The sequence below is a fragment of the Pan paniscus genome, chromosome 5 (genome assembly GCF_029289425.2).
Source record: "Pan paniscus chromosome 5, NHGRI_mPanPan1-v2.0_pri, whole genome shotgun sequence".
Classification (NCBI taxonomy): Eukaryota; Metazoa; Chordata; class Mammalia; order Primates; family Hominidae; genus Pan; species Pan paniscus.
Genome location: NC_073254.2, coordinates 56,307,920 through 56,332,575, shown reverse-complemented (window position 1 = coordinate 56,332,575; position 24,656 = coordinate 56,307,920). Strand labels below are relative to the sequence as shown.

Below are 24,656 nucleotides of genomic sequence, written 5' to 3'. Positions count from 1 at the left end.
TTTTTTTTTGTTTCAATTTATTTTAGGTCTGTTCTGATCTTCGTTACTCTTTTCTTCTGCTGTGTTTGGGTTTGGTTTGTTATTTCTCTAGTTCCTTGAGGTGTGGCCTTAGATTGTCTATTTATGCTCTTGCAGACTTTTTTTTTTTTTTTTTTTGAGACAAGGCCTGGCTCTATTGTCCAGACTGGAGTGCAGTGGCACAATCTTGGCTCATTGCAACCTCCGCCTCCTGGGCTCAAGCTATCTTCCCACCTCAGCCTCCCAAGTGGCTAGGACTACAGGCATATGCCACCACACCCAGCTAATTTTTGTATTTTTTGTAGAGACAGAGTTTGCCATGTTGCCCAGGCTGGTCTCACACTCCTAAGCTCAAGCAAGCCACCTGTCTCAGCCTTCCAAAGTGCTAGGATTATAGGCATGAACCACCACACCAGGACTCTTTCAGACTTTTTGATGTAGACATTAAATGCTATGAACTTTTCTCTTAGCACCACTTTTGCTATGTCCCAGGGGTTTAATAAATTGTGTCACTATTATCGTTTAGTTCCAAGAATTTTTTAAATTTCCATCTTGATTTCATTGTTGACCCAAAGATTATTCAAGACCAGATTATTTAATGTCCATAGTTTCGAGCGTTCCTTTTGGAGTTAATTTCCAGTTTTATTCCACTGTGGTCTGAGAGGATACTTGATATAATTTTCATTTTCCTAAATTTATTGAGACTTGTTTTGTGACCTATCATGTGGTCTATCTTGGAGAATGTTCCATGTGCTGATAAAAGAATGTATATTCTGCAGTGGTTTGGATCCATTGTTGGGGAGCTAGTGTGGTCTTTTGAGGGTGTTATAGAACCTAGTTTTGTCATATTAGCAAAATTACTTTTCTGATTCCTTCTCATTTGGGTAGACTATTTCAGTGGAAAAATCTGGAACTCAAAGCCTGATGTTCAGATTTATTTATACCACAGAGTGATCCCTTGATGTGGTGCTCTCCCCCTTCCCCTAGGGATAGGGCTTCCTTAGAGCTGGACTGCAGTGATAATTACTGCTCTTTTGGGTCTAGCTACCCAGTGGAGCTACCAGGCCCTGGGCTGGTTCTGGGGAATATCTGCAAAGAGTCCTGTGATGGATTCCTCTTCAGGTCTCCCAGCCATGGATAATAGCACCTGCTCTGGTGGAGGTGACAAGGGAGTGAAGTACACTCCGTGAGAGTCCTTGGTTGCAGATATGTTTGGTGGGCTGGCTCTCTCAAATGCTGGTTATGCTAGCAGCGAAACTGTCATGTGGATAGACGCAGGACCTCTGGTTAGCCAGGATGTTGCAGGCAGTGGAATTACCCAGTCTGCCATTGATGGGCATTTAGATTGGTTCTATGTCTTTACTATTGTGATTACTGCTGCAGTGAACATATGCATGCATGTGTCTTTATGGTAGAGTGATTTATATTCCTTTGGGTATATAACCAATAATGGGATTGCTGGGTTAAATAGTAGTTCTGTTTTAAGTTCTTTGAGAAATCACCAAACTGCTTTCCACAGTGGCTGAACTAATTTACATTCCCACTAGTATTGTATAAGTGGTCCCTTTTCTCCACATCTTTGCCATCATCTGTGATGTTTTTGACTTTTAAATAATAGCATTCTAACTGCTGTGAGACGGTATCTCATTGTGGTTATTTGCATTGCTCTAATGATTAGTGATGCTGAGCATTCTTTTCATATGCTTGTTGGCCACCATATGTCTTCTTTTGAAAAATGTATGTTCATGTCCTTTGCCCACTTTCTAATGGGGCTGTTTGTTTTTTGCTTGTTAATTTAAGTTCCTTATAGCTTCTGGATATTAGACCTTTGACAGATGCATAGCTTGCAAATATTTTCTCCCATTCTGTGGGTTGTCTGTTCACTCTGCTGATAGGTTTTGTTGTTGTTGTTGTTCTTTGCTATGCTCTTTAATTAGGTGCCATTTGTCAATTTTTGCTTTTGCTGCAATTGCTTTTGGGGTCTTCGTCGTGAAATCTTTGCCAGGGCCTGTGTCCAGAATGGTATTTCCTAGGTTTTCTAGAGGTTTTATAGTTTTAGGTTTTACTTTTAAGTCTTTAACCCATGTTGAGTTGATTTTTGTAGATGGTGTAAGGAAGAAGTCCAGCTTCAATCTTCTGCATATGGCTTGCCAGTTATTCCAGTGCCATTTATTGAATAGGGAGTCCTTTCCCCATTGCTTTTGTCAACTTTGTTGAGTATCAGATGGATGTAGGTGTACGTTTTTATTTCTGAGCTCTCTATTCTGTTCCATTGGACTATGTGTCTGTTTTTATATCAGTACCATGCTGTTCTGGTGACTGTAGCCTTAAAGTATAGTTTGAAGTTGGGTAACAGTGATGCCTCCAGCTTTGTTCTTTTGCTTATGATTGCGTTGGCTATTCAGGCTCTTTTTTGGTTCCATATGAATTTTAGAATAGTTTTTTTCTAATTCTGAGAAGAATGTCATTGGTAGTTTGATAGGGATAGCACTGAATCTGTAGATTGCTTTGGGCAGTATGACCATTTAAACAATATTGATTCTTCTTATCCATGAGCATAGAGTATTTTTCCATTTGTGTTATCTCTGATTTCTTTGAGCAGTGTTGTAATTCTCGCTGTAGAGATCTTTCACCTCCCTGATTAGCTGTATTCCTAGGTATTTTGTTTGTGTGTGTGTGTGTGTGTGCGCGTGTGTGTGTCTGTTCTGAATGAGATCATACTCTTCATTTGGCACTCAGTTTGGATACTGTTGGTGTATAGAAATGCTACTGATATTTGTACATTGATTTTGCACCCTGAAACTTTACTGAAGTTGTTTATAAGATCTAGGATCTTTTGGCCAGATACTATGGGGTTTTCTAGGTATAAAATTATTTTGTATTTTGTATTTTTATTTATCAATTTACTTTTTCTTATGCTACCTTGTCCAAGATCTAGTTATAACATTATATCATCTGCAAATATAGTTTGACTTCTTCTCTTCCTATTTGGATGCCTTTTACTTCTTTTTCTTGCCTGATTGTTCTGGTTAGGAATTCCAGTACTACGCTGAGTAGGAGCCGTGAGAGTGAGCATTCTTATCTTGTTCCAGTTCTCAGGTAGAATGCTTCTAACTTTTACCCATACCGTATGATGTTGGCTGTGGGTTTGTCATAGATGGCTGTTATTATTTTGAGATACGTTCTTTCAGTGCCTAGTTTGTTGAGGATTTTCAACATGAAGCAATGTTGAATTTTATCAGAAGTCTTTTCTGCATCTATGGAGATGATCATGTGGTTTTTATTTTTAGTTTTCTTTATGTGGTCAGGGTGTCCTATTTCAGAGCCTTTGGGTACTGCTTTGTGAAGAAAGACCTAGTGTTCTCTATGAGCCAAAAAACCCCCTTCTTTTTCAACTCCCTTCCAGCTTACTCTACCTATGTCTGTTAACTGTTTTCTTACTCAATTTGTATTGTATTTATTTATTTTGTATACAGAGTGCCACTCTGTCACCCAGGCTGGAGTGCAGTGGTATGATCATAACTCACAACAGCCTGGAACTCCTGGGCTCAAGTGCTCCTCTCACCTCAGCCTCCTGAGTAGCTAGGACTACAGGCACACATTAGCATGCCCAGCTAATTTTTTTATTTTTTATTTTTGTAGAGATGGTCTCACCATCTTCCTCAGGCTGATCTTGAACTTCTGGACTCAAGCAATCCTCCCACCTTGACCTCCCAAAGTGCTAGGATTACAGGCATGAGCTACTGTGCCCAGCCAGTTTATATCATTTCATAAATTTTACTTTACCTACCTTTTGTTAGCTTGGATTTTCTGGTGTTTTTTGTTTTTGTTTTTTGTTTTTAGAGTCTCGCTCTGTCACCAGGCTGGAGTGCAGTGGCGCAATCTCGGGTCACTGCAACCTCCGCCTCCCGGGTTCAAGTGATTCTCCTGCCTCAGCCTCCCAAGTAGCTGGGACTACAGGTGCCTGCCAACATGCCTGGCTAATTTTTTGTATTTTTTGTAGAGACGGGGTTTCACCATGTTGGCCAGGATGGTCTTCATCTCTTGACCTCGTGATCCACCCACCTCGGCCTCCCAAAGTGCTGGGATTACAGGCGTGAGCCACTGCACCCGGCCAGATTTTCCAGTTCTTAAAATAACAGTTGTGTTTACTTCCCAATTCCTTCCATTTTCCATACTTGACTAACCTAGCAAATCTAAATTGCAATTAAATTGGCTTTCATGACTGCATTTCAGAATCTTGTAATGGAAATGTTAATGGCATGAGCATTCGTTTAAGTTGGCTAAAGCCTCCTTTGCATGCTAAATGTGCGTTTGTCATCCTTCCATCTCATCCACCCATCCAAAAGTCATTATTAAGTCTTTTCCCCTCTGGGATATACCAAGCAAATATAAGACACGGCACCCAGTGGTAAGCAAGCTGTGTTCTCTAACCTAATGATTGCCCCTTTGATGGTGGGTAGAGACCCATATTGAAGACTAGTGGTGGTTTGGGCTTAGAGTGATTCATCTCCTTAAGAATCATCAGTCTTCTTTCCTTATTACCATCTCTCCACTTCTACTCTTAACATTATTTTTTTCTTTCCTATTTCTTGAATACAATCATATATTATAAAAACTGAAGATAGGCAGTACTGAGCTGGAACCTTGACTCAGCTATTTTCTATGTGAGTGTTCTTGAGAATACTTACTGTATTAGTCCATTCTCACATTGCTATAAAGAAATACCTGAGACTGGGTAATTTACAAAGAAAAGAGGTTTAATCAGCTCATGATTCTGCAGGAAGCATAGTGGCATCTGCTTCTGGGGAGGCCTCAGGAAACTACAATCATGGCGGAAGGTGAAGGGGAAGCAGGCACATCTTACATGGGTGGAGCAGGAGCAAAATAGAGAATGTTGAGGTGCTACACACTTTTAAACAACTGGATCTCGTGAGAACACGCTATCACAGGAACAGCTTCAAGAGGATGGTGCCAAATCATTCATGAGAAACTGCCCCCATGATCCAGTCACCTCCCACCAGGCCCCACCTCCAACACTGGGGATTACAATTCAACATGAGATTTGGTGGGGACACAGATCCAAACCATATCATTTACCCTCTCTGATATTCAAGATCCTCATATATAAAATTGGGATAATAGTGTCTGGGCATTTTAGGACTAGAGAAGATATGAAAAATACCTGATACTTGATGTTCTTTACTAATTTTTATTGCTGTTATTATTGTATAATCATTGTTTCCATTTTCTCAACAGCATGAGAGACTTTTTAGATAGTGCTCAGTGCTCGATGTTATGATAGAGTGAGGTAAAGTATGGGTATCATAGGAATGGAATTGGTAGTTATTAACTAGAGAATCATAGGTCAGACATCTCAAGGACATCAGAGACCCAAGAATGCCCCATACTGCAGAAGAACTCATGAGAACTTTAAATAGGACAAATTTCCTTTAGTTGCCTACTTTGATTTCTTCCTAGTAATGGGCGTGCATGTTTCAATGTTCTTAGCTATTCAAATATGTGTACAGGTGAAAGCTTTGTTTAAAGTTTTAAAGTGGACCCACTTAATATACTCAACATGTTTTCTAGTTTTGTGCTCACTTTACCAACATTGGCAGTGTTTTGCCATAAGGGCAGAATTCAGCAACAGCTTCGTAGATAAACTGCCAAGACAGATTTGAAATCACATGCCGAATAGTGTGGACTAGGTTAATAAATAGGGTTTTCCAAATGTACTATCACCCCAAACCTCATCATTTGGCCCTTTCTAGGGTCCAGAAATCTTGCTACTACTTCTTACATTTCAGAAATCTTACACACATGCTGTGATAATCTTGTCCACCTTTGCCTTATTTTAACCTATATTTTTACCCATACCAATAAGAACTACTGAGAGAGAAGGTTTGGTATAGTTATTTTACATGGATTTATTTGCACTATTTGAATTTCAAATTAGAATCACTTTTCTAAAATCTTTCAAAAATTGTTCGAGTATGGAAGAAGTTATTGGAGTAGTGTTTCCCGTCAGTGCTTAAATACTTTATTATTATAATTCTGAAATTATTTCTACTGAGAATTAATGAGAAAACATTTACTGAGAAGCAAAAGAATAAAAGAAATATTTGATTATATTTATTCTTAGTGAGTTTTTTCTAGCTGCTATTGAAGACTATATGAATCTGAACAGTATGAGGAAACTATAGAACTACAGAAATACTGTGTCAAGGCCGGGCATGGTGGCTCACACCTGTAATCCCAGCATTTTGAGAGGCCGAGGCGGGCGGATCATGAGGTCAGGAGATCGAGACCATCCTGGCTAACACGGTGAAACCCCGTCTCTACTAAAAATACAAAAAATTCGCCGGGCATGGTGGCGGGCACCTGTAGTCCCAGCTACTCGGGAGGCTGAGGCAGGAGAATGGTGTAAACCCGGGAGGTGGAGGTTGCAGTGAGCCGGGGACGCACCACTGCACTCCAGCCTGGGCAACAATGCGAGACTCTGTCTCAAAAAAAAAAAAAAGAAAAAAGAAAGAAAGAAAAAAAGAAATACTGTGTCAATAGAAATACCAAGTTTTAACAAGCACAAAGCCAAGAAAATCAGTGATGCTAGATACTGAATTTCTATGGCACTGATCTTTGGACACCCAGCAGGAATAAACTACTGAGTGCAGATACCATGGCAATGCAATTAAATTATTCTAGTGTTTTAAGATTTAAGACATCCAGTTAGTCAATCATTTTAGTTAGTTGATATTTTTGTAATGTTGCCTAATCTTGTTTTGGCTGATTTCTACACCTAAAGCATAGTGTTTGGTATATTGTAGGCGAGTGCTCAGAAAATTTTTTTTTGACTAATTTCTAGTGATAAAGTGCTTGCCAAAAATACCCTTTCATGGAAGCTGGTATCCTTGAACAACCCAGTCCTCATAATAACACCAGGTTTCTAGTTGGAAAAAAACACGTTTAAGTATGTCATATTTTTGGGAGCCATTAAAAATGGCATCTTTACCGTGCTTGTTTTTTCTCTTTGCAAGCAACACACCATGTGTGTGAGCTGTTTATTGAAAGCCAAGTCTTTTTAAACATTTGACTTTTTTGCCTGCACATACCCAATTTTGTTTATACTAGGACTTAGGCATTTGCCAGTACATACATATGTAGCTAGGAAAGCATGATAGTCTTACATAGTGCCCTGCAAAGGAGCTACAACTGGGAGAAAATAGGTTAAATGAGCTATCATCACAGAATTTCAGAAGATAATTGTCTCTGTTCAGTTAATTTATCAAAGGGAAGCAGCTCCACCTAGAATTACAAATCAAGACTATCAGGTAACATGAGTAAAAGATGCCCAGGAAAGATTTGGGGTCAAGTTCTTAGTTCTTTATATCAAGAGCCTTGTGCAGGGGGTGAATGGTAAAAAAAAAAAAACAGTACAGACTTTGCCTTAAGGAGTTTGGACTATGGTTAGTAAACCAGATAAAACAACTGAGGATTGTGAACAATGAGGTGTTCTTTGAGGGAGAGATTCACTGGGTAGTAGAATGGTCAGGAAAAGCCTTTAAAAAAGGACAGGACCTAAGCTGGCTTTTGAGGGTTAGTACAGAAGAGGAAGGATAGCATCTCAAGGAATTGACTGTTCTTGGGACGTCTGAAGAAATAGTGAGTAGACCAGTCCATCTGGTTGTTTGGACACAAAGAAAGGGTGGGAGATAATATGAGAAGCTTGTTTGGGGTCAGATTGTATGTGATACTTTTGAAGGTCTGTCTGAGGAACTTGGACTTTATCATACAGACAGCCCATTAAAAGCGGAGGTTATGGGTTGTTGTGGTGGTGGTTTTAATTTTAGTTTGGAGTAATGTTTAATGTGCAGTATGGATTTAGAAGCTCAGGAGAGTTAGTGGTGAAGAAAAATGATTAGTTTATTTCAAAAATGGTAGCTCTACTTTTTTTTTTTTTTTTTTGAGATGGAGTTTTGCTCTTGGTGCCCAAAAGCTGGAGTGCAATGTTACGGTCTCGGCTCACTGCAACCTCTGCCTCCTGGGTTCAAGCAATTCTCCTGCTTCAGACTCCCGAGTAGCTGGGATTACAGGTGCGCACCACCACGCCTGGCTAATTTTTTGTATTTTTATTTATTTTTATTTTTATTTCTGTTTTGAGACGGAGTCTCGCTCTGTTGCCCAGGCTGGAGTGCAGCGGCACAATCTCGGCTCACTGCAACCTCCACCCCCTGGGTTCAAGCGATTCTCCTGCCTCAGCCTCCTGAGTAGCTGGGGTTACAGGTGCATGCCACCACGCCCGGCTAATTTTTGTATTTTTAGTAGAGACGGGGTTTCACTATGTTGGTTAGGCTGGTCTTAAACTCCTGACTTCGTGATCTGCCCGCCTCAGCCTCCCAAAGTGCTGGGATTACAGGCGTGAGCCACTGCGCCTGGCAATTTTTTGTATTTTTAGTAGAAACGGGGTTTCACCATGTTAGCCAGGCTGGTCTTGAACTCCTGACCTCAGGTGATCTGCCCACCTCTGCCTCCCAAAGTGCTGGGATTACAGGCATGAGTCACCAATCCCAGTCGATAGCTCTGCCTTTTATAGTGACAATGCAGGTTATCTTGTGTGGAGGTTCCTATCAATCAGCCTGTACAGGTAGCACCAGTGTATAACAATCTCTTGGCCAGTCAGCACTGGTGCTTCATGCTGCTTTCCTAAATTTTTTTTTTTTCTTGAGACGGAGTCTTGCTCTGTTGCCCAGGCTGGAGTGCAGTGGTGCTATCTTGGCTCACTGCAACCGCCACCTCCCAGGTTCAAGTGATTCTCTTGCTTCAGCCTCCTGAGTAGCTGGGATTACAGGTACGCACCACCATGCCCAGCTAATTTTTGTATTTTTAGTACAGATGGGGTTTCACCATGTTGGCCAGGCTGGTCTCGAACTGGTTAACCTCAGGTGATCCACTGGCTTGGCCTTCCAAAATACTGAGATTACAGGTGTGAGCCACCACGACCACGCCTGGCCTGCTTTCCTAAATTTGAATTGGTTGCAAATCTGTTTCGTTTGCTCCATCATTGTCTGTCATTAACATACTATTTATTTATTTTCAAAAGTATAAACTTATATGGAATTTCTGTAGGGGTTAAAGTAGACACTAGGTTACCAAGGCATAATTTCCCAAGACTTGGAGACCTGTGATCACTGGGAGGATTTTTGGATCTTCATCTGAACTTAGCTATATTAAACATTGAAACAATCCTACAAAATGCCTAGATGAGACAGGTTTACAGGTAAGTTTTATCAGACCTTCATGGAACAGATAAACCATAGAAGAATTAAACTGTTTTAGAGAAGAGATAAAGTGGGAAAGCTGCTATCTCAGGTTTTGAGGTTAGTATAATCTTGGTACAAAACAGGGAAGGTCAGTATATTATAAGAAAATGAAAGGCTAATCTTCTAAAAATGGATTTGAAACATCTAAACAGTACTAGCAAATTGAATGTATTATTGTATTAAAAAACAAAACATCAAGACCAAATAGTTTGTTTAAATTATTATATGCAAGGATGGTTTCATATCAGAAAATACATCACTGATATCATCCAACATATTAATTTTTAAAAGGGGAAGTTCTTCTTATTTTCTTAATAGGTTCAGAAGAAAACATTATATGAACTTTAATATTTAGTCTGATTAAATTTTTTTCACAAAGCTAGAAATAAAAAACTTTCTTAACCTAAAGTTAACCAAAACTTCCTTTGGTAGACATCACACTTAACAGTAAAACTACAGACCTGTTCCCTCTCAAGTTAAGAACAGTACATGGTGCCCACTATCAGCCTTAATATTTACTAATCAACTGAACTTCCTGGTTAATTCCAGAAGACAAGAAAGAGAGGACCAAGCTGTCTATATTTGAAGACTATGTAGACATCCATAGAAAATTCAAGAGAATCCGCCAGGCGCGGTGGCTCACGCCTGTAATCTCAGCACTTTGGAAGGCTGAGGTGGGCAGATCACCTGAGGTCAGGAGTTCGAGACCAGCCTGACCAACATGGAGAAACCCCATCTCTACTAAAAATACAAAATTAGCCGGGCATTGTGTTGCATGCCTGTAATCCCAGCTACTTGGGAGGCTGAAGCAGGAGAATCGCTTGAACCCGGGAGGCGAGGTTGCAGTGAGCCAAGATCGTGCCATTGCACTCCAGCCTGGGCAACAAGAGCGAAACACCATCTTAAAAAAAAAAAAAAAAATTCAAGAGAATCCACAAATTATTAGAACTAATAATAATAGTTCTGCAAAGTTGCTGAGTTTCAGATCAGCAACCTTTTGATTCAACCATACAAAATTATAATTTATGTAGGTCAAAATGGTCGTTAAATATTTATTTGCAGTTTCATATGATTAAACCTAATACAGAAATCAATCACATTCCTGTCTACCAGCAATAATCATTTAGTAAATGTATACTTTTTTAAAGATTCTATTCACAGTAGCCACAAAAAAACTATAAAGTATCCAGGAAATATCTAAATAAGAAATATATATCTTGGGGAGAAAACATAATCAAAAGACCTGGATAAACAGAGAGATAGCATGTTCATGGATGGGAGGACTTCATATAATAAAGAGGTACTTTTCCCTAAATAAGTTTATAAATTCAATAAATGCCAATCAAAATTTCAAATGATTAAGGGTGAGGCTAGGAGGAAAAAATCCAGATGTATTGACAACCTAAGTGTAAACTTCAAACTTTTAGAAGAAACTGTTGGCAAGTACCTTTATTACCTTGGCATAAGAAAGGATTTCATAAACAAAAGATGAAATTATAAGATGCGTCATATGATTGTATTAACTATAAATCTTATGTATGACAAAAGATGCCTTAAACAAACGACAAATTGCAGACAGAGGATATTTACAACACATCTGACTGCCAGAGGCCTTGTATTCAGAATATATAAAGAACTCTAATCATTTAATATGAAAAATATAAAACAGCCTAATCAAAAAATAGGCAAAGCTTGATCTCTTGGAATATGTAATGCCTATTATTTTGTTTCTGCCAGTATTAAATATGATGTTTCTATTGATAGCACCTTCAAAGCAGCTTAGTTTTTTGAGACAGAGTCTTGCTCTGTCTCCCAGGCTGGAGTGCAGTGGTGCCATCTTGGCTCACTGCAACCTCCGCCTCCCGGGTTCAAGCAATTCTCCTGCCTCAGCCTCCCAAGTAGCTGGGACTACAGGCACATACCACCATGCCTGGCTAATTTTTTTTTTTGTATTTTTAGTAGAGATGGGGTTTCCCCATGTTGGCTAGGCTGGTCTCGATCTCCTGACCTTGTGATCTGCCCGCCTCGGCCTCCCAAAGTGCTGGGATTACAGGTGTGAGCCACCACGCCCAGCCGCAGCTTAGTTCTTATTAGTTTTGGTAAGTTCTTATGTGAGTGGTAGCTTTAGTGGTGATTATATGTTTTGTCAGCTGACAGTAGAGAAAAAATAGCCAATAGATATATGAAAGAATGTTCAATTTTACTTTAGTAATTTAGAAAATGTAAATTTAAAAAATTTTAAATTCTGAGAGTGGTCAATCAAATTTGAGTAAGCCAGCTTTGTAATTCATCTCACAGCTCAGCCATGTACCAGCAGTGCAACCTTGGAGAAGTTTCTTTACTTCTCTGAGCCTGTTTATTTTGTTTAAAATGGGGTTAAAATTATTGCCTCATTAGATTGTTGAGAAAAATAAATGACATATATTAAGTTTCAGAACAGTGCCTGGATGTAGTAAGTGTTCAATAAATGATAGCTGATTTAATTATTTGTAATGCAACTTAATTATCAAAATACCAAAAAGTATCCGGACCCAGGCAAATTTTTTTTTTTTTTTTTTTTTTTTTTTTTTTTTTTTTTTTTGGAGACAGAGTCTTGCTCTATTGCCCCTTGCTCTATTGCCCAGGCTGGAGGGTAGTGGTGCAATCTTGGCTCACTGCAACTTCTGCCTTCTGGGTTCAAGCAATTCTCCTACCTCAGCCTCCCAAGTAGCTGGGACTACAGGTGCCCACCACCACTCCTGGCTAATTTTTGTATTTTTAGTAGAGACGGGGTTTCACCATGTTGTCCAGGCTGGTCTCAAACTCCTGACCTCAAGTGATCCATCCGCCTCGGCCTCCCAAAGTCCTGGGATTACAGGCGTGAGCCACTGTGCCCGGCCTGACTATATTCTACTTGGAGAAATCTTAAATAAATGGGGAGTAACCTACCTCTGAAAATGCCAGCTAGCTAGCTTCTTACTCAGAGCCCTCCCAGGTGGCATTACCTTGGTGAAGTCATAACTAGGGTCTAGACCTTATCTCTAAAGGTTCTCAGCCTCAAGTTTGTGAGAATAACGTATGATGCCCAGTTTCTTGGGAACTGACTTATATGATCAACATCATTGGAGTGAAGATTCATTTTCAGTGAGAAATAGAACTGTTAAGCCAACTAGTATTTGAGTTTGGTTGTTATTACATTCTCTCCCTGTAGCCGAGGTATGTGGAAAATCAATTTTGGTTTTCTGTGCAAGGAATCAGTGCAGAGGGAGTCTGCTGGATGGTTTTAGTGACTGTTGGTATCAGGCCCTTATATGATATCAACAGGCTTGAGTAGTTGTATTTTTTAGTTGGGGGACTTGCTGTCTTTAGCTGAAGGAAGAACACTGCCTAACCATTGGTCAGAGGATGCTCCCCTCTTACTGCTGACCTTCAATTTGTGGTCAGGCAGTCCTCCACAGTCCTCCACAGTCATACTCTCTTTGGCTCTGTGAGGTTGTATCTGTCACTTTGATTGGGTTTGGGGGGCCCCAGAACTCTGCAGTCACTCAAACCTCAGGGTTTTAGTATTTTTAGCAGATGGATTATTGTGTCCACTGTATTTTTTTTTTTTCTAACTTCAACCTCAGAAGATAAAACCTTAATTGCTGTTTTGGAGACATTTTATATCATTGTCATGTGACAATTCCTTATTTCTTGAACCTGCTCAATGACATCATCACCTCAACAGTCCTGCTCCCACCTTCCCATTAAGGAGCAAATCATGTCTGGAACAATTCTATGGCATATTTTCTTTGTCAGCAGACTTATATATGTTGGCTTCTTAGAATTAGTAATGCATTAAATGGTCCCTTAGAGATCTATTGTTTGGTCTCTTGGAATGCGTAATATGTATTATTTTGTATTTTGCTTCTGCCAGTATTAGATAGGATGTTTCTTATTCATAGTTCCTTCAAAGCAGTTTAGTTCTTTTCTTTCTTTCTTTCTTTTGAGATGGGGTCTCACTTGCTCTGTCACCCAGGCTGGAGTGCAGTTGCGCGATCTCAGCTCACTGCAGCCTCTATGCCTCCTGGGCTCAATTGATCTTCCCACCTCAGCCTCCTGAGTAGCTGGGACTACAGGTGCATGCCACCATGCCCAGATAACTTTTTGTATTTTTTGTAGAGATGGGGTTTCACCATTTTGCCCAGGCTGGTCTTGAACTCCTGGACTCAAGCGATCCACCTGCCTCGGTCTCCCAAAGTGCCGGGATTATAGGCATGAGCCACTGCACCTGGCCCAGTTTAGTTCTTATTAGTTCTGTTAAGTTTCTGTGTGAATGGTAGGTATAGTGATGATACATATTTTGATAAGTTAATTGTAGCTAAATTAGGTGGTTTGATGAGACTGTTGTCCTGTCTTCAAAAAGGCTATTCTTTATTTACCCTTGGCTATAGGCTGTCTGTGATCACTAACTTAAAAATAATAAACATTCAATGGTAGGCTGTCTTGAAGGAAAAAAGACAAAAATAATTTTAAAATTTACTGAGAAATCAGGCTCACACAACACCTTGTTCATAAACTAAAGGTTATTATTCTAAAGGTTAGTTTAGAATAATTACTTTTCTAGTTATTTGTATCTCTTAAAAACTTAATAAATTACATATATACTTTGTTTTATTATTGAATATTTGCTAAGGATATACCTCACTGATATAATAATTTCATGGGTATGTACAGTGTTCAGCACATTTACCACAGGCAACATAGGAGAGATGCTGGAAAAAATTATGAGGTCAGTGAGACTTATTTTTCGTGTTCTCATATCTTTTTTTTTTTTTCTTTTAAGTGACCTCTCTTGTTGGTGTCCATTACAACCTTAAGGCTCGGAACTTCCTTCTGTGGGATCTCAGGCAATGATTCATGCTTTTCCCTTCCTCTTCAGTTTCTTTCTGTCAACATTTACTTAGGCAGTATCATACGCCTGAGCTCTGCTTTCCATCTCCTGCTACAGTAAATTAACCTGCACTTAGTTATTGGTAGTTGATTGGCTTAGGGTGTTTCCCTTAAAATATTTGCCTTTAATAGGGACTTTGATGTCTTAATTCAAATGGTGAGACTTACTGGCACACCAGGAGGTTGATATTTTAAAACAGGGCAGAGGTAGCTAAGATTTGTGGGACTTAAACTGTAGTAAGTTCATTGCCTGGATATGCACTGGCCCTCTTTTTGTGGTCAGCCTGTTTGATTCTTGTACAATTAGGGCCCAGTCCTCTCACCTCTTGTGCCTGCTCACTATAGTTGAGTTCCCAGAAGTACGTCTGCTTTATTCTTGTACAAGAGATGAGGGTTCATGCACAGTTCACGTCTTTGAAATGCCTTCTATGCCTTATCTGAAAGAAGGCCCCCTTTATATTTTTGCCATGCAGCACATTCTCTTGGACCTGTAAGTATTCAATGGGCATACCCCCACGGGAGAGTGAGCTAAGGCTGATTCTGCTTTCTTTAATTTGACTGCATTTTGTGATGCTATGGGCTTGTTTTTGTTTTTTGTTTTGGAGACAGAGTTTTGCTCTTGTTGCCCAGGCTGGAGTGCAATGGCGTGATCTCGGCTCACCACAACCTCTGCTTCCCAGGTTCAAGCGATTCTCCTTCCTTAGTCTCCCGAGTAGCTGGGATTACAGGCATGTACCACCACGCTAATTTTGTATTTTTTAATAGAGACGGGGTTTCTCCATGTTGGTCAGGCTGGTCTTGAACTCCCGACCTCAGGTGATCTGCCCGCCTCGGCCTCCCAAAGTGCTGAGATTACAGGCATGAGCCACTGTGCCCGGCGATGCTATGTTTTTTTTTTTTTTTTTTTAAACATCTAAATTGGACTTTTATTATCCTTGCACTGTGTTGCTATTAAACAATTTTTCAAGATTTAAGGAAATGGATATTAGAAAAACCCTCAAATTTGCTTTAAAAAGATAGTGATTTTTCTTGTTTTTAATATAAAAGTGTCCTCCATTTTCTTGTTTAAGAATAACTTATTATGAACACCTTATTAGATGAAATTTCCTGGATAAAATCAAAACTAGAGACTCAGTTACCGTAAGATGCTGAAAACCAGCCTGACTTTAGGCTCTGTGGAGGCAAAAATAACTGGCCTGGGGATGAGTAACAAGGCTGGCCAAGTCAGCCAGTATTTTGATTAGGTTTAACTACTTTCAGAGTACGTGGCTATCTCATTTGAGCCTCCCTCGGAACAGCTCTCTGAAGTGTAGGTATTAGTGCTCTCCAACTTTAGGCACTAAGAAACTGAGGCTTATAGTGCACCTTTTAAATTTAGAATGGTATGGAGGAGGAGTGCTTCACTATTCAGCCGATTCCCTTCACTGTCCACCCCCCACACACACTCACACACACTCTCTCTCTCCCTCTCTCCCGACCCCCCCACCACCTCCACTGCCCACTTCAGAGAGGTTGGTTGGATATTGAGAGAGATTACCAGTACACTGCAATAATGTTAGGAGCTGTTCCATGAGGGGAAGGAAGATCTCTTGAGAGTTGGGGAAAAGAGAGTCTGCCCACAAATTCACTTCTATGGACAGTTTTTGGTGGTGGCCCCTGGGGAAGAAGACTAGAAATTACCTTGGTACCTTGGTTGATCAGAAATGTCAAATGATTGACATTTGACTGACTGAGGCTCTGCTATATTGCCACTCTGCAGAGTACAGACTCTTCATAGCCTGCATTTTGCAGTCATCGGCTTATGGAAAAGATGTGGGGAGGGGACTCTTTTTGTAATGGCTAGTGCTACTAACTAGAATTCCTTAGGTACTCTATATACCATAGATACCAGATTGCCTATCTCTAAATCTTACTTCCTAAGGAAAACATAGTAAACCATTTTAGCTCTGTGCTTATCTTCAGTAATCTTGCTGATGCCTCAATTTTTAAGATTACTGAAACACTGAATCTTCTCAGTGCCATGTCCTTTTTTAAAATAGGTAATGTGATTTTTTTCCCCAAAAGGTACAAAGATTGACCACTGAGTCTCCTTTCCATCTCCATCCCACAAAGCATGTGCTGTCACCAGCTTGTTTATCCTCTTATTTGCATGAGTGTGTATATGTATGCTTGTATGTATATTCATGATATATTATACACATTGTTCTGCCTCTTTGCTTTTTTCACATACTATATTTTGAGTGGTTGTACATATAGCCCTGCCCCTTTTTTCGTTTTTTAAAAATAACTGGTGGTTTCCATGTATGGCTGATTTATAATTCATTTAACCTATCCCCTATTAAAGTACATGAATGATGAATGATCTCTTTGTAGCTTCCAATGTTCTCCTTCTGTATTTATTTAACAAATACTCCTGTGTATTTGACTCCTTTTCTTTGGATATTTGTCATCTTTTCTCTTGAAACCAAGTACTTAAAAGTTGTCTTTTTTTTTTTTTTGAGATGGAGTCTCACTCTGTCGCCAGGCTTGAGTGCAGTGGTGTGATCTCGGCTCAAGCGATTCTCCTGCCTCAGCCTCCTGAGTAGCTGAGACGACAGGCGCGCGCCACTACGCCCAGCTAAATTTGTATTTTTAGTAGAGATGGGGTTTTACCATGTTGGACAGGATGGTCTTGATTTCTTGACCTTGTGATCCGCCCACGTCGGCCTCCCAAAGTGCTGGGATTACAGGCATGAGCCACCGTGCCTGGCCTAAAAGTTGTCTTCATTCATGCAAAATATGATAGGCCTCCTTCCTGACAGATATGCTTTGGTATGTTGCAGGAGAGGCACAGAACTAAATGGACTGCTGTCGTTTAAGCAGCAGGACATCAGGAAGACGGGTTCCCATTTCTTAGAACAACCACCAAAATAACCGACACCAGCATCTAATCTTGAGGATCCATTTGTAAATTCCAGTCAGATTTATTTTCTATTCACAGAAATTGTTCCTTTTTTTCTCTGCAGACAGTTCCTAATGTATATGTGTCTGCCATACAAATGACCATGTGTGGAAAGCCCTCTTCAGCCATGTGGAGAAAGTGGGAGGAGGGAGATTCCCAATTTCACTGCTTGAGCTGCAGCTGGGAAAGCAATTCTTGGCGTCTCAAGTTGCAAGTGTGAAATAATTTTCTCAGAGAAAATACTTTTGGTAGTTAACTGTTATAGTGGTAGCACTAGTATTCTATTACTCTACTATACATACATTATGGATTCAATAGGCTTTTTAAACTAGACCAAGTGCTATTTTTCACATTGTTTCTATGATTGAAAACCGACCTGTTGGTTGGTGTTTGTGAATACTGTGCTGGATCTGTGTGGCCAGATTTTGCTTCGTAAAACCAGTGTCATGTAGACTGGGGGTAACCTTTATGTGACTGGGGTCAGAAAAACAAAAATATTGGATTTTTAAATATATAATTTTTGTGCTGTTGTTGCTGAGACTACAGTGAGACTTATAAATGTATAGGATGAGCTTCTTTCCATCTGGATAATTGGAGTCCATGAGGAAGGAGCAGAATTGTTAAAAAATCAGGAGTGCAGTGGTGCGATCTCGGCTCACTGCAACCTCCACCTCCCAGGCTCAAGCAATTCTCCTGCCTCAGCCTCCAGAGTAGCTGGGATTACAGGTGCCCACCACCACACCCAGCTAAGTTTTGTATTTTTTAAAAGAGATAGGGTTTCACCATGTTAGCCAGGCTGATCCTGAACTCCTGACCTCAAATGATCTACCCACCTCAGCCTCCCAAAGTACTAGGATTACAGGTGTGAGCTACCATGCCCGGCCTTGGACTTTTCTTTCCCAGTAAAGGGGAAGTTTCAGAAAGAGAGAACAACATTTGGCTAAGCAAGGGCATTTCAACAGACTGACTAAAGTGGCTTCATGCCCTCCAAAGACAGAGATAATCAGGAAATTTTGTGGACAAATTGTGGATAAAAATCTGATGAGGTTACTGAAAGAGATTTGGTAGGGTGGTGGGGTTGGGGGCAACTTGAGGCCCAGACAGAAAGGCTGATGCAGGCAATCTCTGTGACTAACACTACTGAGAAAAACTGCACCACTTTGATTTGGTGTGGGGGATCAGGTGGGAGGTGTTTTTCAAAGGGTACATTTCAAAGTAAAACTAGAAATGATGGTAAAAATGAAGAGTATCTCATAACCTATCTAATTTGTGAATAGCTTGTATCTCAAGGTTTTCTCTCACTACTGATATATTGCTTGCTTTTTTTGTCTTTGAAAGTATTTTATTTATTTATTTACTTATTTATTTATTTTGAGACAGGGTCTTGTTCTCTTGCCCAGGCCTAGAGTGCAGTGGCACAATCACAGCTCACTGCAGCCTCAACCTCTCGGGCTCAATCAATCCTCCCATTGTCAGTCTCCCGAGTAGCTAGGACTACAGGCACATGCCACTACACCCAGATAATTTTTTGTAGTTTTTGTAGAGATGGGGTCTCACCATATTGTCCAGGCTGGTCTTGAACTCCTGGGCTGAAGCGATCTGCCCGCCTTGGCTTCCCAAAGTGCTGTGATTACAGGTGTGAGCTACCATGCTGGCCTAAAAATATTTTTATGTTATATTTCAAGCATACCCCAAAATAAAGAGAATAGTATAATGAATTCCATGTACCTGTCAACCAGCCTCAACAATTATAGACATTTTGACAATCTTGTTTTTTCTGTCCTTCTACTATTTTTTTTTTCCTGGAGTACTTCAAAGCAAATTCCATATATCAATCATAATATTAATATTTCACCTATAAATATATCAGAGGTATTTCTACATACAAAGATTAAAAATGGAACCACAGCACCATTATCACATCAAATTAATAATTACTTGGTGTCATTTAATACTTAGTCCATGTTCAGTTTCTCTAGTTGTGGACTAAGGGTGGTGGTAGGGAGGGAAGCTGGAAGAAGGGGTTACAAAGGGGCACAAGGTAACTTTTAGGGGTGACTGATGTGTTTATTGTTTTAATTGCAGTGGTTTCACAACTATATCATATATTAAAACTTACCAAATTATAAACTAAATATGTGCAGCTCACTGTATGTCAATTATACCTCAATAAAACTTTAAAAAAAAAAAACTAATGATGTAGCTAGATACAGACAGTATTTTAAAACATTTTTCCCCAGTTATCTCAAAAATATCTTTTTATGGTTGGTTTGTTCAAGTATGGATCTAAATAAGAACCACAGATTGCATTTGATTGCTGTGTCTTTAGGTTTCTGATAATCTGGAGCAAATCCACTCCCACTTGCCTTTTTTTCATGCCATTTATTTGTTAAAGAACCCATATGACTGACTGATCCTGTAGCATTTGCCACATTTCGATTTGGTGATTTGGCTAATTGCAGCCTGTGATAGTATATTCTTGGCTCCTATGTTTCCTATAACCTGGTAGTTAGATCCAAAGGCTTCCTTGGACTCAGGCTCAGTTCTTTTAGCAAGAGTATTTTATAATAGGTAATGCTGCTATGAACCTTTCATGGCATTGAATCAGGGAGGTCTAGTTGCCCTAGTTTCATGCAAAATTGATCAGTAGAGTTAGGTATTGTCAGCCTTATCCATCTATTATAACATTTCCTGTCAGTTTTCACCTAATACTTTTAAGAAGCCACTGCCTACATCCCCTATTTTATTAGGAGTAAATTACTCAGATCTGTGTACGTGTTTGAATAATGCTTGACAACTGTACTGAGGTATAATTTTCATAAACCACACATATGTCAAGGGTACAATTCAAGAAAGTCTGACATATATACATATATACACTTTGATATGTATATATATATGTATTTTTTTAATGATTGCCTGTCTAGCTGCTGTAGAGAACATGGCGTTAGAGAGGCATAGTACAGGGATGAACCATGATTCCTTTGGTCAGCTTTTAGAAGGGTAAATCCTGATTCTCTCAGTGGTCGGGATAAAATTTTCCCATGTGGCAGTAGAGAACAGGGAGCCATTAGTTCGGACCTTGTTTTATCACTAGCTTGTCAGGGAGATCATGCTAAAACAAAACAAAACAAAACAAAAGACTTTGAGTGGCTTTTGGGTTTCCCCTTACAGGTTTTATTGTATAGATATTCTAAATACCTGCTTGCAGATATCCACATGCTGTTTGGGGGTTTATTTATCCGAACCCGACCTTGTATCTGGCTCTTCACCCCAACTGATTTCCTGTTCCATTTCAAAAGCACAAAATCTCAACAAATATTTTAAAAAGAGAAATCTTTTCATTTCTGTACAGACTTTTATCCCCACTTTCCTTTAGGGAGACTCTTAATACTAATGTGGTAATCCCAAGCAGAATGACACACAGGAAGTAGTTTGCATTGTGTAAGTCTCATTGTACATGTGCTGCACTTAATGGAGCTGATCTATGTGCCATTGGATCACATATACAGTATGGCTAAAGACAGAGTATAATGCTTATCTTCAGTAAAAGGAAGAGTTAGCAAATGAGATCAGGGGTTCTGTTGCACAGGATAATCCTTTCTTGGCTTAAGAAAAATTCTGGCCTGTGAGTGACATCTTTCTTCCATTGGTTGGAACATTCATGTGTTGGGATTCATAGGGAAGTTGGGTTAGCTGACCAAGGTGCGGACAGAGCTGATTCCCCAGGTTAGTGAGGGAACTGTTATTGAGCAGGGCCTAAGCAGTGGGACAAACTGGGGACAGGATCCTGGGGTGGCTCAAAATGCATGTCATGCTTGTTTAACATCAGCCGTATGAATGGCCTCACCAGGTTGTAGCAAGTAGGCCCCTTTGATCTGGAGGCAGCACAAACTACTAAGCTCTGAAGCTTAATCCTTACCCAGCCAATCTGGTTCTCATCCACTTTTGGCTGCCACTTCTCCTCTGCAGAGAGTCGAGGATAACATTTCTAAGACTGTGCATGTGTGTGTGCGCGCGTGTGTGTGTGTACACGTGTTCTCCCAGTGTATTCAGAATCCTTGAATTTAATATGACCAGTTTTCTTTTGCCATCTTGCCTCCAGTCAGCTATCCTCCTGGAAAAGGGGTTAGGTTTTAGGTACAGAACTCTTATAGCAAGAATGTTAAGTTAATTAATCAAAAAGTCTGATCCCTTCAGGGCCAGCTTGCTTATTAGCTTTGTACCACAGGTGGCATCTCCTTAACACCCATCAGTCATCTTACAGATCTTGATCACCAGGAGATCTGGATGAAACTATATATATAGCTCAGTATAGGATTATCACTGCTACCAAACAAAAAAGTACAAAACATGTTCAGTAGTTTCATCCTGAAAATATCATTAATAGTAGTATACCATAAAGCAGATATTATTATGTGAAATTCAACCTGAGATTCAAAAGTATGTGTGGGAGTGGCCCGGTGAAGTGGCTCATGCCTGTAATCCCAGTACTTTGGGAGACCTAGGTGGGTGGATCACTTTAGGTCAGGAGTTCGAGACCAGTCTGGCTAACACAGTGAAACCCTGTCTCTACGAAAAATACAAAAATTAGTTGGGCATTGTGGTGCACACCTGTAGTCCCAGCTACTCGGGAGGCTGAGGCAGGAGAATTGCTTGAACCTGGGGGGCAGAGGTTGCAGTGAGCTGAGATAGCGCCACTGCACTCCAGCCTAGATGACACAGCGAGATTCCATCTCAAAAAAAAAAAAAAAGAAAAAAGAAAAATGGTGGTGGGCGCCTGTAATCCCAGCTACTCGGGAGGCTGAGGCAGGAGAATCACTTGAACCCAGTGGGCGGAGGTTGCAGTTAGCCAAGATTGCGCCACTTCATTGCAGCCTGGGCGACAGAGCAAGACTCCATCTCAAAAAAAAAAAAAAAAAAGAAAGGCCGAGCGTGGTGGCTCATGCCTGTAATCCCAGCACTTTGGGAGGCCGAGTCGGGTGGATCATGAGGTCAAGAGATTGAGACCATTCTGGCCAACATGGTGAAACCCAGTCACTACTCAAAATACAAAAATTAGCTGGGCATGGTGGTGTGTGCCTGTAGTCCCAGCTACTCGGGAGGCTGAGGCAGGAGAATCGTTTGAACCCGGGAGGCGGAGGTTGCAGTAAGTGAGATCGCGCCACTGCACTCCAGCCTGGCAACAGAGCGAGACTCTGTCTCAAAAAAAAAAAAAAAAAAAAGCATGCGTGGGAGCCAGGCGTGGTGGCATGTGCCATAATCCCAGCTACTCGGGGAGCTGAGGCAGGAGGATCACTTGAGCCCAGGAGTTTGAGTCCAGCCTAGGCAGTATAGCGAGATTCTGTCTCTAAAATAATAATAATAATAGCCAGGTGCAGTGGCTCATGCCTGTAATCACAACACTTTGGGAGGCCAAGGTGGGCAGATCACTTCAGCTCAGGAATTTGAGATCAGCCTGGGCAACATGGCAAAACCTCATCTCCACCAAAAATACAAAAAATTAGCTGGGCATGGTGGTGCGCGCCTGTGCTTCCAGCTACTTGGGAGGATCACTTGAGCCCAGGAGGCAAAGGCTGTGGTGAGCTGAGATCATGCCATTGCACTCCAGCCTGGGTGACTAAGACCCTGTCTCAATTTAAAAAATAAAATAATAATAATAATAATAATAATAGAGTGTGGAACTCTGTGTGAGTACACTAAAAATTATCAGGTTTTTACTTTACATGAGTGAATTTTATGGCATGTAAACTATCAATAATTTTTAGTTTTTAAAACGTATCAAAATATATAATCCTGTATTTAAATGATGCTTAAAGTTTTAGGAAATAGATAAAATTGAGAAGAGAGCTGAGGACGGAGCCTTAAGGAAACCCTAAATTTCAAGGAAGGGAGACCTGAAAACAGAGATGTAATTACAGACACAGGAAGCAAACCAGATAAGAACAGTTGTCTAAAATTCAAGAGAATGTTTGTGCAGTGTTAAGTGTAGAAAAAATGTGGATGGGGACTGAGAAAAGGTTAATGAATTTAGCTATAAGGAAACTACTAGTGACCTTTGAGAAAACAGTTTCTACAAAAAGGAGGTGTTAAGGAGTGAATTGTGAGGAGGATGAACCTGCACATTACTCTTGCCAGAAGGAGAAAGAATCTAAAAATAGTGTCAAGGATAGTCTAGAGGCAGGGCAAACTTTTGTCTGTCTGTCTGTGTGTCTCTCTCTCTTTTTAGACAGAAGACACTTGAGAATATTTGTAGCAAGAGGAAGGAAGCAAACAAAAGAGAGCAGAGGATGAAGGTACGGAGGGTATGGAACAAAGCATTTGTGCCACGTCAGGTGTTCTGCCTTTGTCATTTCCCTGCATGGCCGCAGAGATAGCCCCTTTCCATGGGCAAACCAGTGTTGTATGCCAGGCCCAGTTCCCTAGATGAACTCTACTCCTTTTTCATTGAAGAAAGCAGATCCTAATGCAAGTGAGCTATTATCATGCTGGCATAACCTTACATCTGCTGTAACCTATGATTAGACACTCATTCTTGAACATCAGCACTTGATTACTGGTGACAAATGAGTGATAGCACACCTCACAAGGGCTCTGGCACACCTAGCATGTCAGGTCTTGTTGACTGTGGCCAAGAGCTGCTGCGTAAGTGGACATTCCAGCTCTTGGGTCAGAGAGCTAAGAACACATTTTGTCAGAGCTTCCGAACCCTTCTTAGAGAATTCAGCCTCTCCAGGGGGTCTTTGAGCTGCACTATGACTTATAGGTTACCCCTCATCCACCCCCTATTCAGAGACAATGGCACTGATAGGGAAAATGGGAAAATGCAGCAGCCTGTGAGGACACTGCCCATTCAGCAATCTCTTCCCCCACCCACTGTCCCTTAGTAAAGGACTTCTGAACAGTTTCTCTAACCCTACCCTTCTCAGTCTCTGCCCCCACCTCTTTTTTTTTTTTTTTTTTTGAGACGGAGTCTCGCTCTGTCGCCCAGGCTGGAGTGCAGTGGCGCAGTCTTGGCTCACTGGAAGCTCCGCCTCCCAGGTTCACGCCATTCTCCTGCCTCAGCCTCCCTAGTAGCTGGGACTACAGGCACCCGCCACCATGCCCGGCTAATTTTTTGTATTTTTTAGTAGAAATGGGGTTTTAGCCAGGATGGTCTCAATCTGCTGACCTCATGATCCTCCCGTCTCGGCCTCCCAAAGTGCTGGGATTACAGGTGTGAGCCACCATGCCTGGCCCCCTTTTTGTTTTTGTTTTGATTTCTATCTTGATTTTTAAATCTTTTTCTTAACTATATATTGATATTAGATTATGTTTTCCCATACTTCTTGGAAATGCTGGCAGAAAATGAAATTCATTTTTAACATTTATTATTTGTAAATGTGTATTCACTGTGTCTCTTTAAGCAGTCTGTGCAGGTTTTGTGGTAGATGTAATTCTAGGTACACTTAGTAAGTTAAAGGGTT

The 24,656-nt window shown here is 40.5% G+C and overlaps 2 protein-coding genes and 1 non-coding gene across 10 annotated transcripts in view; 1 reads left to right on the top strand and 2 right to left on the bottom strand.

Moving 5' to 3' along the window:
- Positions 1-24,656, bottom strand: part of TOMM6 (translocase of outer mitochondrial membrane 6) — an 84,120-nt gene that overhangs the window by 31,443 nt on the left and 28,021 nt on the right. The gene's annotated exons all lie outside the window — the stretch shown is intronic.
- Positions 1-24,656, top strand: part of USP49 (ubiquitin specific peptidase 49) — a 106,787-nt gene that overhangs the window by 57,118 nt on the left and 25,013 nt on the right. For 2 of the 8 annotated variants that reach the window (XM_055113595.2, XM_055113592.2), the window contains exon 1: positions 9,541-23,486. The exons of the other annotated variants lie outside the window; for them this stretch is intronic. The gene's annotated coding sequence lies outside the window, so the exon portion shown is untranslated. Of the gene's footprint in view, positions 1-9,540; positions 23,487-24,656 lie in introns of those variants that run through there. 8 annotated transcript variants of the gene reach the window in all.
- LOC112440252 (small nucleolar RNA SNORA8) lies at positions 6,569-6,708 on the bottom strand. The gene has a single exon (XR_003028427.1). It is a non-coding gene; the product is annotated as a small nucleolar RNA SNORA8 (small nucleolar RNA).